The following is a 6,181-nucleotide window of genomic DNA, read 5'->3' as shown; positions in this document are numbered from 1 at the left end:
GTCGAACAGTTCTATGAAGACCTATAAGACCTTCTAGAACTAACACCAAAAAAGATCTCCTTTTCATTATACGGGGCTGGAATGCAAAAGTAGGAAGTCAAGAAATACCTGGAGTAACAGGCAAATTTGGCCTTGGACTACAGAATGAAGCAGGACAAAGGTGAACAGACTTTTGCCAAGAGAATGCACTGCTCATAGCAAACACCCTCTTCCAATAACACAAGAGAAAACTCTACACATGGACATCACCAGATGGTCAATACCAAAATCAGATGGATTATATTCTTTGCAGCCAAAGTTGGAGAAGTTCTATACAGTCAGCAAAAACAAGCTCGGGAGCTGACTGTGGCTCAGACCATGAACTCCTTATTGCCAAATTCGGACTTAAATTGAAGAAAGTGGGGAAAACCACTAGGCCATTCAGGTATGACCTAAATCAAATCCCTTATAATTATACAGTGGAAGTGAGAAATAGATTCAAGGGACTAGATCTGATAGACAGAGTGCCTGAAGAACTATGGACAGAGGTTTGTGACATTGTACAGGAGGCAGGGATCAAGACTATCCCCAAAGAAAAGAAATGCAAAAAGGCCAAATGGTTGTCTGAGGGGGCCTACGAACAGCTGTGAAAAGAAGAGAAGTGAAAGGCAAAGGAGAAAAGGAAAGATATACCCAATTGAATACAGATTTCCAAAGAATAGCAAGGAGAGATAAGAAAGCCTTCCTCAGTGATCAATGCAAAGATATAGAGGAAAACAATAGAATGGGAAAGACTAGAGACCTCTTCAAGAAAATTAGAGATACCAAGGGAACATTTCATGCAAATGGACACAATAAAGGACAGAAATGGTACAGACCTAACAGAAGCAGAAGATATTAAGAAGAGGTGGCAAGAATACACAGAAGAACTGTACAAAAAAGATCTTAATGACCCAGATAATCACAATGGTGTGATCACTCACCTAGAGCCAGACATCCTGGAATGCGAAGTCAAGTGGGCCTTAGGAAGCATCCCTATGAACAAAGCTAGTGGAGGTGATGAAATTCCAGTTGAGCTATTTCAAATCCTAAAAGATGATGCTGTAAAAGTGCTGCACTCAATATGCCAGCAAATTTGGAAAACTCAGCAATGACCACAGGACTGGAAAAGGTCCGTTTTCATTCCAATCCCAAAGAAAGGCAATGCCAAAGAATGTTCAAACTACCATACAACTGCACTCATCTCACACACTAGCGAAGTAATGCTCAAAATTCTCCAAGCCAGGCTTCAACAGTACGTGAACCATGAACTTCCAGGTGTTCAAGCTGGTTTTAGGAAAGGCAGAGGAACCAGAGATCAAATTGCCAACATCCACTGGATCATCGAAAAAGCAAGAGAGTTCCAGAAAAACATCTACTTCTGCTTTATTGACTATGCCAAAGCCTTTGACTGTGTGCTGCTGCTGCTGCTAAGTCGCTTCAGTCCTGTCTGACTCTGTGCAACCCCATAGATGGCAGCCCACCAGAATCCCCTGTCCCTGGGATTCTCCAGGCAAGAACACTGGAGTGGGTTGCCATTGCCTGCTCCAATGCATGAAAGTGAAAAGTGAAAGTGAAGTCGCTCAGTCATGTCCGACTCTTCACAACCACATGGACTGCAGCCTACCAGGCTCCTCCACCCATGGGACTGTGTAGATCACAACTGTGGAAAATTCTGAAAGAGATGGGAATACCAGGTCACCTGACCTGCCTCTTGGGAAATCGGTATGCAGGTCAGGAGCAACAGTTAGAACTGGACATAGAGCAACAGACTAGTTCCAAATAGGAAAAGGAGTACGTCAAGACTGTATATTGTCACCCTGCTTATTTAACTTATATGCAGAGTACATCATGAGAAATGCTGGACTGGATGAAGCACAAGCTGGAATCAAGATTGCCAGGAGAAATATCAATAACCTCAGATATGCAGATGACACCACCCTTATGGCAGAAAGTGAAGAGGAACTAAAAAGCCTCTTGATGAACGTGAAAGAGGAGAGTCAAAAAGGTGGCTTAAAGCTCAACATTCAGAAAACTAAGATCATGGCATCTGGCCCCATCACTTCATGGGAAATAGATGGGGAAACAGTGGAAACAGTGTCATACTTCATTTTGGGGGGCTCCAAAATCTCTGCAGATGGTGATTGCAGCCATGAAATTAAAACACACTTACTCCTTGGAAGGAAAGTTATGACCAACCTAGATAACATATTCAAAAGCAGAGACATACTTTGCCAACAAAGGTCCGTCTAGTCAAGGCTATGGTTTTTCCAGCGGTCATGTATGGATGTGAGAGTTGGACTATGAAGAAAGCTGAGTGCCGAAGAATTGATGCTTTTGAACTGTGGTGTTGGAGAAGACTCTTGAGAGTCCCTTGGACTGCAAGGAGATCCAACCAGTCCACCCTAAAGGAGATCAGTTCTGGGTGTTCTTTGGAAGGAATGATGCTAAAGCTGAAACTCCAGTACTTTGGCCACCTCATGCGAAGAGTTGACTCACTGGAAAAGACTCTGATGCTGGGAGGGATTGGGGGCAGGAGGAGAAGGGGACGACAGAGGATGAGATGGCTGGATGGCATCACCGACTCGATGGACATGAGTTTGAGTAAACTCTGGGAGTTGGTGTTGGACAGGGAGGTCTGGCATGCTTCAGTCCACGGAGTCCCAAAGAGTTGGACACGACTGAACTGACTAACTGAAGCTGTGTTCTTACCAAATGGAAACAGAGAACTAAGAGATTAAATGGTCCTCACTGAGCATATGCCCCAGAATGAACCTGCAATTGCCTCAGATCCAGATGCCTCTTATAGTTTGAGCATCTTGCCACACCAAGGGTGTGTTTAAAGATAGTCTTCTAGTGTTTAAAGATAGATGCTTTTACATAATGCCTCTAAACACACGCCTATTGTTTCATGTGCACAACCCAAGAAATTCTGTTCACATTCTGGAGAAAAACAAACTGGGTGTGCCACAGGCTGCTCAATGTTATGTAGCAGCCTGGACAGGAAGGCAGTTTGGAGGAGAATGGTTACATGTATACGTATGGCTGAGTCCCTTTGCTGTCCACTTGAAACTACCACAGTGTTGTTCATCAGCTATATTCCAATATAAAATTAAAAGTTAAAACAAAAACAACTGGCCGTGCCGGGCTTATGATTATTTCCATTTGGCACCTTCCTGATTTTCAAGGGTAATTTTGGCTTTACATGATTTATGCTGTAAATGCTAATCTAGAGTCTACTGTCCCTCTCTCCCAGCTCTCTCCCTTTCCCCCATTTAAACTGCCTTGGTGAGTTTGTGTTTCTCAAGTGTCCAGTGTCCAGTGGTTGGGCAGGTTGGGAAGAGAGGCATAGGAGGATCCTCATTGGCAGAGAGAGTCCCCGAAGTTCAGTTAATGGGACCCTCAGCAGGAGGATCTTCCCAGGTTCAGCCTTGCTTTGACTGCATCCCACAGGGTAAGTGGAGTCAGGCAGAGTCACCGAGCCTGCCTCTGTGTCACCCCAGCCCCAAGTCTGGTTGATCTCCTAGTTCTCACTCCTAGAATACCAGTAAGCCCCTGTTTTCCCACAGGCCGCGGCTTCCCACTCCACCCCAAATCTGCCAGAACTTGAGTGCGGGTGGGAAGCGAGGCCCAACCCTGATTGCTACATTACAGACACACCTAGGGGCTGGGAGTCAGCCTCCTTGGGCTCAGGGAAGGGCTGCATGCTAGGGTCTCAGGGTCTTGGTGAACATCGAGGTGAAAAGCCTAGAATCCTTGGAGAGAAAGGGGCCAGGGTATGAGGTATGGGGTATGGAGAGGCAGAGGCCAGGGCATCCCTGTCTCATCCTTTCCTCCCTGGGTCGGTGTTGTGGTCACATCCAAGAACGCAGTCACGTTGCCCAGCAGGTCTGGCTTCTTCCCTTGCCGCCCACCCTCTGCTCTGTGTACACTTTGCTTAAACTTCTCCCAGGAAGACTTCCTAGATAAGCCCACTTAATTCTTTTTTTTTTTTTTTCAAGAAATAGAGTTTTATTTCATTATGACAGATTCAAACCAAGGTTATAAAAGCCCGAGGATAATGACTAACACATTCCGTGAAAAGATTTTGTTCCTGCTTGACAGTGACCTGTGCCAGACAGATACCAGAATTACTTTTGTCTTTTCAAAAATATCAAACGACGACCGAATTGGAAAATTTTCATGCAGTTCTCGTGGATGAATATTCCCAGAATACAATATAAAAGCTGACCAACTTGGAGATAGACCATCTCATTTACCTACTTTATCTCGATACTTCTTATACCTTATAAACTACGTTCACAAGTGGCTGACAGAGGCTAAGACTTCATTGAACCCACTTAATGCTGACCCCTCTTCCATTCTCTAATTCCCAAATGTTTATTAAACAGCTTTTTGGCTCTTGGTGCTGAGGATTCGAGATGGACAGAAACCTGTCCTGTGAAGCTTCTGTTCCATTAAAGGAGACAGATTATAACCTAACCAAAAAAAGTAAGAAACAAGATCATTTCAGAGGATGACAAGCTCTGTGAAGAAAATAAGATCAGGTGATGTGAGAGTGGTTGGGGAGGTGTCCTTGGTTAAGCTGGCTTGGGGATTTGCATTTAGACCAAAAGTCATTAAAGTTTTAGCCTTTCGATGATCCGGGGTTTCAGGGATAGGTAACAGCAGTGTTCTTTGGGAAACTGTCCAAGCACATCTGGGTTGACATTGGACAGAGAGACCAGAGCCAGAACAAGCTGAGCCGTGCTCAGGGATTGAAATTTTATTCAACAGTTAATTGAATTTGTGGGCTTTCTTGGTGGCTCAGCAGTAAAGAACCCGCCTGCCAATGCAGGAAACACGGGTTCCATCCCTGAGTCTGGAAGATCCCCTAGAAGGAAACGGCAGCCTACTCTAGTGTTCTGGCCTGGAGAATCCCACGGACAGAGGAGCCTGGCGGGCTACAGTCCATGGGGTGGCAAAAGAGTCAGAAATGATTTAGCCACTAAACAACAACTGTGGGGTTTGTGGGGGATTCTGAGCAGGGGAGCCTCCCTGGCTGCTGTGGGAGAATGGATGTTAGGAGAAACTCAAAAGTCAGAGGCTACATCAAGAAGCTGCTTCAGAGGTCCCAGCAGGAGAAAGGGCTGGCCTGCTGTTTTGAGAATCCTTTACACCAGAGGGCCTCAACCTGTTTACCCAGTGCTTTAAACTTTAGAGGGTGGCTTTCAGCCCTTTGGACCATGAACGCCCCAAGTCCAGAACTATGTTGACCACCTCGATCCCTCAATCCCCAGCTTCTCCCTCAATCCCTCAGGGATTGGCAGGAGGCAACGTGAGGTCCAGCAATTTCTGTCGCTCACTCACACTCCCTGAAGGAAGCCAGCTGTCAAGTCAGCTGGAAGGACAGAGCGGCAGGCCCTGGACAGACGCGCTCTCCCCCCTGTGGCTGCGAGGAGGTACTGCAAGGCCCTCCCTAACCAGGTGAGATCCGGAAAGTGTGAAAGTGTTCCTGGCTCAGTCGTGTCCGACTCTTTGCGACCCCCGTGGACTGGAGCCCGCCACGGTCCTCTGTCCATGAAATTCTTCAAGCAAGAATACTGGAGTGGGTTGCCATTCCCTTTGCCAGGGGATCTTCCTGACCCAGGGATCAAATCCGGGTCTCCTGCACTGCACTCTTTACCCTCTGAGCCACCAGGGAAGCCCCTGAGATTCAGAGATGAATATAAAGCAGGAATCCCGGCTTAAGGACAAACGTGAGAAACGGATGCACATCAAGTCATTTCCCCTAAGTCCGCTTTGGGCCCGGCTTCTTTCATTTCTTCATCAGCTATTTGGGGCCCACCCTGTGCCAGGCCCTGAGCTAAGCCCTGGGAACTGAACCTCCCCTTCCCCCTCATGTCAGTCATTTTGTACACCCCTCTCAGGAGGAAGGGGCTTCTCCAGTGCTGCTGCTGCTGCTGCTGCTGCTAAGTCGCTTCAGTCATGTCCGACTCTGTGTGACCCCATAGATGGCAGCCCAGTGACTCAATGGTAAAGAATCCGCCTGCAATGCAGGAGATGTGGGTTCGATCCCTGGGTGGGGAAGATCCCCTGGAGGAGGGCATGGCAACCCACTCCAGTATTCTTGCCTGGAGAATTCCTTGGACAGAGGAGCCTGGCGGGCTACAGTCCATAGAGT

The sequence above is a fragment of the Bos mutus genome, chromosome 18 (assembly GCF_027580195.1).
Source record: "Bos mutus isolate GX-2022 chromosome 18, NWIPB_WYAK_1.1, whole genome shotgun sequence".
Classification (NCBI taxonomy): Eukaryota; Metazoa; Chordata; class Mammalia; order Artiodactyla; family Bovidae; genus Bos; species Bos mutus.
This window is presented reverse-complemented; position numbering follows the sequence as displayed.